The sequence below is a fragment of the Echinops telfairi genome, unplaced genomic scaffold, assembly GCF_000313985.2.
Source record: "Echinops telfairi isolate 266 unplaced genomic scaffold, ASM31398v2 ScPeMD7_31;HRSCAF=116, whole genome shotgun sequence".
NCBI lineage: Eukaryota > Metazoa > Chordata > Mammalia > Afrosoricida > Tenrecidae > Echinops > Echinops telfairi.
This window is the reverse complement of record NW_022103928.1, coordinates 20,419,674-20,433,787: the sequence shown is the minus strand read 5'-3', so window position 1 is coordinate 20,433,787 and position 14,114 is coordinate 20,419,674. Positions and strand designations below refer to the sequence as shown.

Sequence of the window (14,114 nt, the reverse complement as noted above, 5' to 3'; positions counted from 1 at the left end):
CCCCCCATGGCACCTTTGATAAAGAAAATAAAAACCACACTGACGGCCATCTGAGGATTCTAACTCATAGGAAGGAGCGAAAATGTGTACTGCTGCTAAGCCATTAGGACCAGTGCACTATGCTCTCACCAGCGGTCACTGTGGAAGATAGCCATCTTGTAATGGAATTCTAAAGGGAACAAAGGAGGAGGGGATGGGTGCTTGAAGTCCACCCCAACTCCTTAGGAGAAACCCAATAGATCACAATGAAAACCAGCAGGCAAAGAAACTGAATAGAAATTCCCTCTGCCTCTCTCTGTCCACAAGCCCCCTCTGCTGGAAGAACTATTAGGAAATGAAATAACTATAGCAACAATGACCAAAAGGAAATGGGGAAGGAAAAAGAGAGAGGGGAAAAGACACAAAGAAGACAAGACGATAGGGCTCTGCAGACAAGATGATAATCTCTGAAATGCCGTGATTAGCAAATAGGAGTTGCAACTGGAAAACCACTTACAGATGAAGCAATATGATGAATGATTTACCAAAAGGTCAACACTGCTCTTTTATCTTCACCACCCATCAGTTTCTATTGTCTTCCATTTGTCTGGCACATAGCAGAATGCCGGGCATAATTTACTCCCCATAAAAATTAACCTTACGTTGCAGCATTACAACGAAAAAAGAAACATACAGTTGGATATACAAGCAGTTCGAGTGTACAACCCGACTTCTCGGGAATCCTGGCATGTGTTTTAAACAGCGTTACGTCTCAAACACAGTTGTAAAAGGTAATATCCTCAGCAAACTGCAGAACTCTTGGCTGTGTGCTGGGTCTGGCTGATGTACCGTTATGGTTCACAAAAGAGGAGGCAGCGTTCAGCCCCTGGCCCAAGACCAGCATGATTGGGGTGGGATGTCAGCATCGCCCCTTTCTTGCCTCTGGAAGCCAAGTTTTTCTGTAGCCTCTTTTTTGAGCCTGGTGTGGGTGCCAGACTTTCTACTTGACATGCCTCCGCTCCATTCTGACACAGGAGCTGTGAGATGAACTACTTTCACACCCTCATTTGACAACATTTGCTCAAAGAGAAGACCAGGTGAAAATGTACTTTTGAGCAGGAGGGATCTGAAAATTAACAGCGGCAGACTTCCAGACTTCCTTTACCAGACGCGCACAGGCCACCTTCATTGAACCAACTCCATCGATCCCACCGGGATGTGGGACGCTTCCTTCCTCTCCATTCTGATTTTGTCAGGTCAGTGAGATGTTTTGCATCTTGTGGATGCAATTTAAATTGTCTACGTTATATTTTAATTTAATTTTAGGTTATTTTCAAAATCCATCTCCCCAGACACTATTTAAAGATGGTAACTAAAGCTTAGGTACTAATTGTTATTTGCAAAATCGGACAAAACAAAATATAATCAAGGTGAAAGAAAAAGGTCCAAAGAATTCGGGGTGGAAAAAAAGAATGTTCATCTAGCACTACTAATAAGCATGAAACATGGAAATACTTGATGCTAAGCATTACAAAACAGTTAAAATTATTTATGGCATTGTGGGACATTTTTGTATTAGTATCACGCTAACCGATTGCACCACTGGAGGTCCAAGGACATTTTTAATAATATGAAAACACATTCCAAAAACAGTAGGTATGGTCTTCACACATTTATGGGCAGTGTTGCATTTGTATAAGAAGACTGAAAGTTTGGCAAACTGATTGGCCCCCCCATTCTCCATTCAGAATATGTCTCTCTAGTCCTCAGAGCAGCGAGGAGGGTGCTGTGAAATGAGAGGTATTATTGTTTGTCCCCAGTAAACAGGTCAGATTCAGTTAATGGGTCCCCTTTGAACTTTTGTCTTTTGTCTTCCTAATGCAAACACAGTACCTGCAGGAATAAGAGCTTTCTTGTGAAAGCGAAGGTGAAAGCCACAAACTACAAGCTACAAGAGAAACCCAGACACCAGCCCAGGTGGTCATCTATAGACTTGGAGAAAATCATCATTCGTAGGGCTGGGGTGTTTGCTTGTTTGTTGGTTTTTGTTTTTGCTTTCCTTTTGTTGCTTTGTAATTTCCAGTTGGACAAGTCTCCTGATATATGGTAATTTTCCTTCTTTCCTTCATTTTTTCCCCTTTCTTCTACCCTTCTCCTTCCCCCCTCCCCCTCCTCCTGTTTTGGCTTACTCACTTGCTCTGGGGTGGATTCTGACTCACAGCAACCCTACAGGGAAGGGTAGACCTGCCCCATAGGATTCTCAAGGCTACCCATCTTTACAGAAGCAGATTGCTAAACTGTTCTTTCAAGGAACAGCTGGCAGCTTCAAAGCACCCTCCTCTCAGTTAGCAGCTCGGCATTGAACCACTGCACCACCAGGGCTTCTCTTTCTGCTTCCTTGTCATTGCATAGATTGGGTGCAAGACAAAGGAAGGTAAGATCTTTCAAGAGAATCCGTAAGGAGGCTGGGGCTATGAGTTGCAGACTCAACTCATCCAAGGAACCATAACAGTACAGCAGACAAGCTATACCAATAACACAATTCTTGGAACCATTCAAGGGCATAAGTATTTTTTATTCAATTGTACATATACAGACTTTTATTAGGATTCTTATTGCTCTAGTCAGAGAACCTTTATTAATATCTAATATTGTGTTGAAGGAGCCCTTAAGGCATACGACTTAGGAGTTGAACTGTAGTCCACAAGCTTTGTAGTTCAAATCCATCGGCTGCTCCGAAAGAGAAAGGAGCTTCCTACTCCCATAAACAGTTGATTCTCACAAACCCACAGGAGCAGTTCTATTCATGGTTCCATAGGTCACGATGAGTCAGCAAGTACTGAGAATGTATAGATAAGGGCAGGCTTAGACCAATAAGAATTTTTAAAACTCTTTCAGGGCCAGTGGTGTGAGTGGCGATGCTGGGAGAGTGGAGGAATGGTGGGTTGGAAAGGGGGAACCGATTACAAAGATCTGCATGTGACCTCCTCCCTGGGGGATGGACCACAGAGGGGTGGGTGAAGAGAGACGTTGTACAGGGCAAGATATGACAAAATAATAATTTATAAATTATCAAGGGTTCATGAGGGAAGGGGGTTTGTGGAGGGAGGGGAAAAATGAGGAGCTGATCAGTTGCCAGGGGCTTAGGTGGAGAGCAAATGTTTTGAGAATGATGAGGGCAATGAATGTACAAATGTGCTTTACACAACTGATGTGTGTATGGATTGTGATAGGAGTTGTATGAGCCCCTAATAAAATGATACAAAAAGAAAAAAAAATAATTTTTTAAAACTCTAGAGATTGATGAGGGCAACAGGTGTACATATGTGCTTGACTCAATGGACTGTGATAAGAATTGTACGAGCCCTGAATAAAATAATTTTTTAAAAACGAGGGCAACAAATGTACAAATGTACAAATGTGCTTTATACAATTGATGTATGTATGTATTGTGATGAGTTGTATGAGCCCCAAATAAAATGAATTAAAAAAAAACTCTGTTAGTACTACCTGGATTTATACATATCTTCTACTGGAGCAACAATTATTTTTACTGTAATAAAGTGTTTGCATGTCAGTTTTCCCACCAGACATTAAAGGCAAGAGCCATTTCGTTTGACTTTGCTAATGATGCCCAAGAGTTCCTCCAATAACCCAAGCACAAACTTATATTTCAACTATAAATGCCTATCAGAATTGACAGCAACTTTCACCAAGACCCCGTCTGTATTTCAACTCATCATATTTTAAAAACTAGATGCTAATGCTATTTTTATATTTCCCAAATATCTGTAAGGAAGGGGAAAATCACACATTAAATTCTCTCAAGTAACAGTTATCCTCCTCAGGCCCCGACTAATTGGAAGTGACTGGACTTGGCAGCTCCTCTTATCACTTGGTCTATATGCTAAATTCAAGTTCGGTTGTACCAATTGGAAAAATGCTAATGTCCCTTCCCGTCTCATACAATATCTTGTCCCACCAATTCTTCTAGAGACTGGCAAGCTGGGGCAACCACTCCCCTCTGCGATTGAAGTAAAAATCATAAACCAGATTGATAGGGTCCAAGAAGAGCAATGGTGGAGTTAGGAGAGATCAAAGGGCGCTTGATTCACCACTGCTGATTCCTCACTGTCAATGGCATAGAAAGACATTCACTGCATCTATACAGAGAGGACCTACTGGGTCAGTTCCAACTGTATTGTCTTCTAGTTCTTTAAAATAAAAGTCAACCAGGAAGGGTAAGCTACTAGATATTGATGGAGAGAGCCCAAAGGTTGTCTTTAGGATAAGAAGTCTTCATCACTGCCCACTAATTATGTAAATCTTTCCCTGCAGCCAATCCAGTACATTTATTTATTGAGCCTTACCACCACCATCCTGGTAACCCAGAAGAGAAGCCAATCTATAATTACTCAAGCTACATTTCAAAATAGACTCCAAAGGACACATGATGTCATTTGCTAAAATGATTCAATCCAGATGGAAAGCATTCTGACCTATATGTAATTGATTGACCTTTGCTATGCTCCCCCTGGTTATTTATATACTATCATATGCATGAATGTATATCAGTGGTATTTACACTTGGCAGCTACTTTTGAGAATGCATTATTCAATTGGGAGTCAAAGCTTTTTACGACCATGTCCTGGGCAAACATTCATAAATGAAGGACAAGAATAGATATTATCTTAAAAGTAATGTCTCATAGGCTCTGGAGAGGCTTTGTTACTGGGTTCTTTTAAATTATATCAGACAGATCTATCCACGATGGGGTTCAATGATGATTGTGAGAGGCACTTTATGAAAAGGATGGGGTGTTTCAGAAACTTTTGAGAAAAAGACTAGCACTGAAGATGATTAGAGATCATAATAAATTATCAAAGAAAAGAGCACACCTATGTGATTTCTTTATTTAACTTTGAAGTTGGTTCTCCAAAAGTAGCTATAAATCAGGTGACATTCAAATGATCAAGATGCTTTCAAAATAGTCATAGAAGCAAAGACAGAGTGGGTTAGGGAATACCTGCAGTCCCCAAATCTACACCCAGAGTAGACATCAGTAGTTGATCATGGAATCATTACTCATTACCCTCGACATGGACGCAACATTATTCTCAAATAGTACTTCAGGAAATTACTACCAACTGAATAGATTTGGACCTGAGCAATCCATATAATTTCCATTACAGAGTTCACTTTACATTCCAAAACATATCAGTATTACTCTTTAAAATATTGATTATGAAATACTCATAACTCTGCACTCCTTGGTTGGTTTACTTGCCCAAAGTAAATTTCTACTGATCTAAAAGTAGACTCACTGGTAAATATTATTATCTTGTGTTAATAATATAATCAATGAAGGTTGAATCATATTTACTGACAAAATTAATTCTAACTTTTGTTGCCTCATACTCCAAGACTCAATCTAAAATTAAACAGATTATTTAATTTTTCAAAACATAATTTTCAATCACCTTCAAGTTCTAGGGGAGCTAAACCCTCAAATTAAATTTAGAAGCTTTCAAGAGGTCATGGTTGGTTTTTAAACCTAACTGCCTCTGGGGGATGTGATTCTTGGAGCATTTGAAAATCAAAGAGGGATCTAAATAGGAAATGATAAGGATGCTCACTCACTTAGTACAATGGTTATCTCTCTAAGAGAGGTAGATAGAGAAGAAAAAGATAAAGGGTAATGTTATAGTTCTTAAGTTAAATCATAGGCTCAAAAATGTTTAGTTTACTATATTTCAAACCACATAGCCTTATAAATACAAAGTATTTATGAAAAATTCAGGCAACTTTTTAGCTTATTCTGAGGCAATGCTTCACAATAGAGATTCAGTCTGTCAACATAAACATAGATACAGCTTAGAGCCCAGAGTTTCTAATGTCAACCAAAAAAAAAAATCCAAAACAAAACCATGATCAATACTGGCAATATTTTGTTCTGTTAATTCAACTAGAGTATTCCTGAACATATATCAAGTACTTAAAGTTCCATTTTCCCAAGAAAATATGTTAATAAAGAGCACTGTAACTTCTTAATTAGGGTATAATTAAGTTCGAAGCAAAACTCTACGGAGGTCAAGTTAAAGAGAACCCTAAATGAGGAACTGGAGGCATCTCATCGCACGTAGGTGAGTACTGGTGCTTACTGCCATATCAGCGGTTTGAACCCCTCAGCAGCTCTGCAAGAGAGAGGCGAGGTTTTCTACTCCCGAAAAGTTACAGACTTGGAAACGCACAGGGGCAGTTCTACCCTATACCATGGGGTCACTGTGACGCGAATGTGACTCCATGGCAGTGAGTGAGTGCGAGAGTGAGGGAGTGAGTGAGTGAGTGAGTGAGTGAGTGAGTGAGTGAAATAGTATCTAGGGCAGGAAGTACAACCTTGCCTTACCAGGAACCAGAGTCAGAATATGGGAAGCTATTCAGATCCAAGCCACAGACACCATTCTGTGGCTACCTGGCTAATTAATTCATTCTGAAACCTTTATGCTATTGCCTCTAACTATAAACATGCTTTTTCTGCTTTGGCATCAACCTGACAAAAATGACCAAATTTGTGCAACTCTCCATAGTTTAAGATGACGTCAACTAGAATCTTGTGCACTATCCACAATTCCCAGAGAGAAAATATAATTAACCCAACCAAGGTCCAGTGTCCATACCAGGTTTGATCAGCTACAAAGGTATATCAGGAGTTATAGATTGAAGCACCTACCAAGATCAGGCATGTAATTAAAGGTGTGAAAGTGACCAGGTGTGAAACAAGAAAAAGCCTACAACAAACAAAGCTCGTGCTGCTTCTCACCTTTGGCTATATAAGAATAGATATGAATTTCTCATGGAAATTTCCTCATTAAAAAAAAGACCTCCTGGCCATATTGGTCACGGGCCTCTGATGTTGGGGTCCTACAAAGAGTGAATTATGACTATGCCAGATTCAAAGGGTCACAATGGACCAACATGGTTGAAGGTGCCAGCCATTTGGAATGGCAGACAGTCCTGACAGAAGGGGTCATCGCATTGAGGAGCCACTCCAACAAGACAGGGTTAGCCACTAATCTTCAGGCAACACCTCAGACACAAAGCAGACTTGCACTAAACTTCCAAAAGTATGTTGTACCAGATCAGATACTAAGGTGAGCAGAGATAATTCCATGTGACTCTGGGTCCATGGAAAAAAGGAGCAAAGAACAAGGAAAGCACACAGCAAACTAGATCCAGAAAAAGATCCAGATAAGATGGCAGCACCATCTTATTTGTTCCATCTATAGCCCAAAATGCTGCCATTAAAATACTACTCATTACAAAACTGTAGATTCTCTTTGCTGTTTACTATGGATGACACAAGTACTCCTGAATGTTCTATCAGCATTCATCGTACAAGATCTGATAAAGAGAAAACAAAATCAACATACAAGATCTGTTAAACACAGAGGTCTCATCTAAACAGCACTTCCTCCAGGAAGAGTCATTTCCTGGATCCTAGGAGACCTGGACCCTAAGAGACCGGTCCCTGGAAAATGACATCATCCTAGGTAAAGAAGACGGTCAGGGCGAAAGAGGAAGACTGTCAAATAGCTACACTGACACACTGGCTGAAGCAATGGGCTCAGAAAGAACAATGCTTGTGAGGAGGAGTTAGGCCTGGAAACATTTCATTCCATGGTTCTAACACCAGGAGAGGCAGGAGCTCCTTCAGGTGTGTGTGCAAACAGTACTCTGCCCACTTTGTTCTGGCACTGAGTCCCGGCACTGTCCATACACAACTGTGTCTTTGTCCCTGCTAGTCGGTGAGTTCGTTCAGTGCAAGCAGAAGGAATTTCTAGCTTTCTTGATCCTCCAAATGTTTATGTGTTGAAAAAATAAATGTTATCAGGCACACTGAAAAGGCTATTTCTATTTTTTAATTTGTTTAACTTGGGAAAAGGGTTAAATACCTCCTGATTCTTTGTATGAAGCTTCAAGCTTTCTATAAACTTTTGACTCAAGAACAACTACATATACCATGGCCAAAATATTATGAACTCTGAACTGTGTGGTTTCAGCGCTTTAAAAAATGTTAAATTACATTCAAGGTAAAAATCCTTTAAGATTATAGATATACATAGACTTTTTCCAATATCCCTCTATTGATGCAGATATAAATATACCTAGTATATATAGAAGAAAAGGTCATGGCAAAATTCTCTACCTACAGACATAAAATCCATAAATGTAAACTTATGAGAAATTTGGAGAAGTACAGTATATGCATGACTTGAAAGACTTATGTTCCATTCTAAAGAAATGAGTCTTGGCAAATTTCCCTAGTACTGGGACCTGTTAACAGGAATTAAGTTTTAGATGAAATAAGCTAAAAATGAAATAAATGTAGTTTCGTTTATAGGAAAGTCTTGTTCTTTAGTAATTTTATTGAAGGTGAGACTAGTATGTTTCATCATTGGTAATTGGACTGGAACTGCTTCCCTACTTTCATGAAAAACAGCTTCAATCTTCCAATTGTTACTGTTCTTCTGGGTCCGGTGGCCCTTCATCATGTGCAGTTTGATCCCCTAAGTGAGGGGGGGCGGTGCCACAGAATAATTTCAAGACAATTGGTCATACTGGAGCCCACAGAAAGAAGGTTCAATGAGGTCCATGAGCCCAGGCATCTGATCCTAACTTATGACAAATTAAAAGGCTAGATGTCTGATCATGAATGGGGGCATTTTGTCTTCTTATTATGAATCAATAGAAATATTTGGTGAATGTTGTGTTCAGAAAGAAATATTTGCCAATGGAATTACAATCACTGTCATCTGGACAGATAAAGCAAATTGAAGGACAGAGAGAAGAGAGGAATTCCAGCAGTGTTTGCCAAGAGGAAACACCGGCAATGGGTATTACAGAATGAAGAGTCGTAGACTCCGTTAACAGGTTTCATTACATTGTCAGACTTTAGCATGCATAATGAGCCTCATGGATTTTCAGGAGGGAGAGTAGGGTATGCAGCATGTATGCTGCATGTATGCTAATTTGTCCCAGAAAGGCTTTGTACCGGAGTCTATAACTGCTTTAAGGCTAGTATTGCTATTAGATAAATCAAAGTTTCAATTCTCATATTGATTAAAAGCTTTGTTCTTGTGTGTAAGTTTCCAAACCCCTCTAAACCTTAGCTACCTCATCTGAAAACTTTCCTAACCCTTCTGAACCTCAGTTACCTCATCTGAAAACTATCTTTAGAAATTATTTCCTACAACAGTTATAGATCATAACACCTTTACCTACAATAATCTTCAGATCTCACCACCACTGAGTGGATTCCAACTCATAGTGACCCAATAGGACAGGACAGAATTGCCCCTGTAAGTTTCTGAGACTGTAACCCTTTAATGGAGTAGAAAGCCTCTTTTTTACTCCCACAGAACAGTTGTGACTTTCAAACTGCTGACCTTGAGGTTAGCAACCTAATGCACACTACCATGTCACCATGCCAAAGGCATGCTACAATAAGCCTATCTCCTAGCTATTTTGAAACTTAATGCATATTCTTTTGTGCTTTCAATAAACAATTGAGAATGTAGCAAATGCCAGATTGAAGTAGTAGCTAGGTATAAGCATACAGGGTTCTTGCCCTCACAGAGCAGAAAGGTTTAGCCATCAAATAGCAACACAGGTAGGTGGCAGATGCCAGGAAGAGAGCCTATAGGGGCCTGGTGTGGTTTAGGGAAAAGGCATTTGAGTTGAAACTTGAGGAAAGTGAATTAACTTGGGAGAAATCAAGGAAACAAAATTCTTAGTGACAGAGGGAACAAGAATGTGCATTGGTCCTGTGGCAAAATGGACAATAGCTTTGAGGGCAGTCTATTAGGGGCTTTGAGAGCTGGGAAGCATGATCTAGGCAGATTCCAGGGACAAGGATCATGTGAGGGTTTTGAACCAATGGAATTAAATTGTTTCCTGCATAGCTAAAGTGACATCTTGAAACCTCTCCCAAACAGCAGTGTAGACAGTGGACAGAGAGGCAGAAGAGTAAATATAAATGGACAGTCACTGTGAGTCAACTCGCTACAGTGGACTTGAGTACATATAAATAAATTCATAAAAGGTCACGTTGCAAAAATGTTTTCAGTGGTTACTCTAGGTAAAGTGAGGTATAAGTGTATGGAATTTGTACTTACTACTTTATATGTTTATGCATTGCTGGAGTTTTATGAGCAGATATTATTTTGTTTCAAAAAAATAACAAGAACAAGAAGAAGCAAAAATAGCAAGTATGAAAAACAGGGTCAATAAAAACATTACTGTTTGTAAATGTCAATATTCATCATAGGAACATTTATCAAAGAAACTAAATATATTACACTCGATTTTTACAATACAATTATTTTTCTAGGGCCATGATCTGATTGACCCATGATATAAAGCTATATACTAACCACTGTAAAGGGGCTAAGCTATATGAAAGAGTTTCAAAAAGCTCATGGTAAATATCCATTATCTTCTCATTTTATTTTTCTATAAACTTTGAAGTCACCTCATCTTTGAATCCCACCTATACAAAGGAATGCTAAATATTAAGCCCCCATTAACATTTACAATCTAATTATTGATAAACAGAGTAGGTTGTTACACCATACACTGGGAATCATGTTTCTGATGAATTGAAAAATAAGCAAGAGATTTAGTGAAGCTAAAAAACCAATTTATTTTTATTTATGAAATATACATGCTTATTATTTAAATTTTCATTGTAGTTTGGGTGAACGTTTGTAGAGAAAATTCATTTTCCACTGAATAATTTGAACACCAATTTTGTTTGGTCACACTGATTGTAGTATCATTAATGTAAGAGAACTCCTCCTACTTCCCTTAATGGAAATGGAAAAATCTACCTTCAATCCAGAGTAGAAATGGGCTTCTCCTCACCCCTTGCTGAGTATTAAACTTTGGCTGTTTAAGAAGCAAACTGCATTTTGAACCATCCAGTCATGTGGCTTCCCAAACTCGCATCAGTATAATTTTTATGGCTTGTGGAAAATGTAGGTGTTTTCCTACTTGTTGCATGGGCTATGGTTTGGTAATAACTGGTAAACATACAACACAAAAAAACCCCTCTTATTTTTATCTTATTTGGAATCTCTTCAAGGAAAGCTTTGGGTCGCTACGCAAGCCCTGCCTCAAGGCAAGAACATTCTGTTCTAACAATCTGGCATTCTGTGATGTTCACCTTCCTAACACAGTCACTGAAAGACAAAATGGGTGCAGAAGCTAATGTGGTGAAGAAAGCCGATGGTGCCTGGCTATCAAAAGATATAGCATCTGGGGTCTTAAAGGCTTGAAGTTAAATAATTGGCCATCTAGCAGGAAGCAACAAGCCCACATGGAAGAAGCACACCAGCCTGTGTGATCATGAGGTGTCAGACAGGATCCCGTATCAGGCATCAAACAAACAATTATATCAATGCAAACTATGGGAGATGAAGTGGATGCCCAAAGCCCATCTGTAGACAATTGGACATCACCTCACAGAACAAGTCAGCCAGGGTGCAGTATAATAGGATGAAATGCACAACATTCCACTACTTCTTTAATGCTTCCTCCACCCGACCCCAACCCCACTATCATGACCCAGTTCTACCTTACAAACCCAGCTAGACCAGCACATGTACACTGGTATAGATAAGAGGTCTCGACACATAGAATTCAGGACAGATAACACTCTCAGGAACAGTAATGGGAGTAGTGATATCATAAGGGTAGGGGAAAGGTACAGGGAGAAGGGAGAAAATCAGGAGATCTGATCACAATGATTGACATATAACAACATGCCCCCACACCCCACACCCCAGGGAGAGGAACAATAGAAACGTGGGTGAAGGGAGACAGAAAATGGTGTAAGATATGAAAATAATAATAAGATATCATTTATCAAGGGTTCACAAGGGAGGGAGGAAGGGATGGAGGGTAAAAAGAGGAGCTCATACCAAGTGTAGAAAGAAAATATTTTGAAAATGATGATGGCAACATACGTACAAATGTGCTTGATGCAATTGATTTATGGATTGTTTTAAGAGCTGTAAGAGCCCCAATAAAATGATTTATTAATTTTTTAAAAAACAAAGCTTTCAATATTCCAACATTAAGTCTGACATTTGCTGTAGATAATTAATCTGGTTAGGGACATTCTATTCTATTCCTATTTTGCTGAGGTTTTATCAAAAATTGTTGTTACATTTTGTCAATTATTTTTCTCCTCTATTGAGATGATGATATGAGTTTTCATTTTAACTCAAATATTGTGGTAAGTTACATTGATTGATTTTCAAAACATCAACCTACATTCATGAAATAAACGGAAATTGGTAGCAGTATATTCCTATTTTTCTCTTTCAGTGGTTACAGTTTACTAAAGTTTTGACTCGGATATTTGCATTTATGTTAATTAAATAGTTGCCCCGAGGACTTCCTTTCTTCTTATACCCTTGTTGGTTTGGGAGGTAAGGCAATGCTGGCCTTAGAGTGGAATCTATATAAGGTTAATATTATTTCCTTTCTATGCCTGGGGAAATTTTACTGGCAAACTAAGCCAGTGTTTTCTTTGCAGGAAGATTTATAATTACAAAGTTAATTCAGTTAGGATGTTTATATTTCTAAAATGTACTATTTTACTTTTAGTTGTGTTACTAAATGTATTTATTCATTTGGTTTAAATTTTTTAATTCACTGCCGTAAATCTTCATAACATCTCTTCATTACCTTTTAATACATAGAGTTTAGAGTTTTTTTTCAATTTTTAATATTAGTAACGTGTGCCTTATCTTTATTACAAATTATTCTACCAGGAGTTTTTTGTCAAAGAATTAACTTTGGGGTCCATTTGTCTTTTCTATTTCAACAATTAATGCTCCTATCTTTATTCTCTTGTACTTGTTTTAGTTTATTTTGCTGTTTCCTGTCCCGCCCCAAGAGTCTTGTGACTGATATTTAGATCACTGGTTTGTAATTTCTCTTTTTTTCTACTATAATAAAGTGAGGCTCTACATTCTCTTACTAGCACTGCTACGTTGCAACCCACAGTTTGATATGCTGCATGTTCACTACCTTTCAATTAAAACAGTCCTTTTTATTATGATTATTTTCTTGACACAAGAAGGGAAATTACTACTTAATTTACAAATATGAGAATTCTCTCATCATTTTTTTGCCTTGAAACAGCAATTATTTTATTATGTCTGAAAATTTTTGTGGTAAGGCTCACCTGGGCCAAATGGTGGGATTCAGTCGGTTCACATGGGGTTCAACAGGTACCTAACTTTTTTGTAATCCTTTTCATTATCATTTTGGTACAAGTTTCCATATTAGTTCTAGTACTGTGGCCAGAAAATAAATTCTCTAGTTTTAATCCTTTAAGATAGATTGAGAAGTTCTTTGGCTGAGCATATGGTCTCTTTGCAAAATGTTCCTTGTGAACTTTTAAAATATTTTTTCTTCAGTGTTTCACGTAGTGTTCTGTATACGAGTCACAAAATTAAGTCAAGTTTGTTAAATGTGTTAGTGCTTTTTCCCTACACACTTTGTTAATTACTGAAAGAGGGATGGAAAAATTCCAACAAAGTTTTAAGATTTTCATCTGTCTCTTTTCCTTCTGTTAATTGCTTACTTTCTTTATATTTTGAGGTCATGCTATTTGTATGTATACATATAGCTGCATGGGCTTATTTTGATTCGTGATTGCAGGCATTCCTATTTTATATACATATGCTTTATTTTATCTTACATTTAAATAATGTCTTATGAAGTCATCATAGAACTCTTCTTTCTAAAATCCAAAATATAATTTCTACATTGAAAAGAGTCATGATGAAGTAACCGGCCCTTGGAGGTCAATAGGAGCCCTGAAGGCACAGTATTTAAGCATTCAGTTACTAAACAAAAGGTTGGCAGTACAAACCCACCAAGGAAAAGATGTGGCAGTCTGGGCAGTATCCTATAGGGTCTCCATGAATAAGAATCAAATCAAGGGCATCAGTCTTAAAGAACTGTTGCACTCAGTAAATAATTGACATTACTCAGTAGCATTTTACAAGTTTTTCTTATTCACATAAGCAGTTAGGAGTGGGATAAGGCTCACTGTGCA

The 14,114-nt window shown here is 38.4% G+C and overlaps 1 protein-coding gene across 4 annotated transcripts in view; it reads right to left on the bottom strand.

The window, feature by feature from the left end:
- Positions 1 to 14,114, bottom strand: part of FHIT (fragile histidine triad diadenosine triphosphatase) — a 1,817,667-nt gene that overhangs the window by 1,490,579 nt on the left and 312,974 nt on the right. The gene's annotated exons all lie outside the window — the stretch shown is intronic.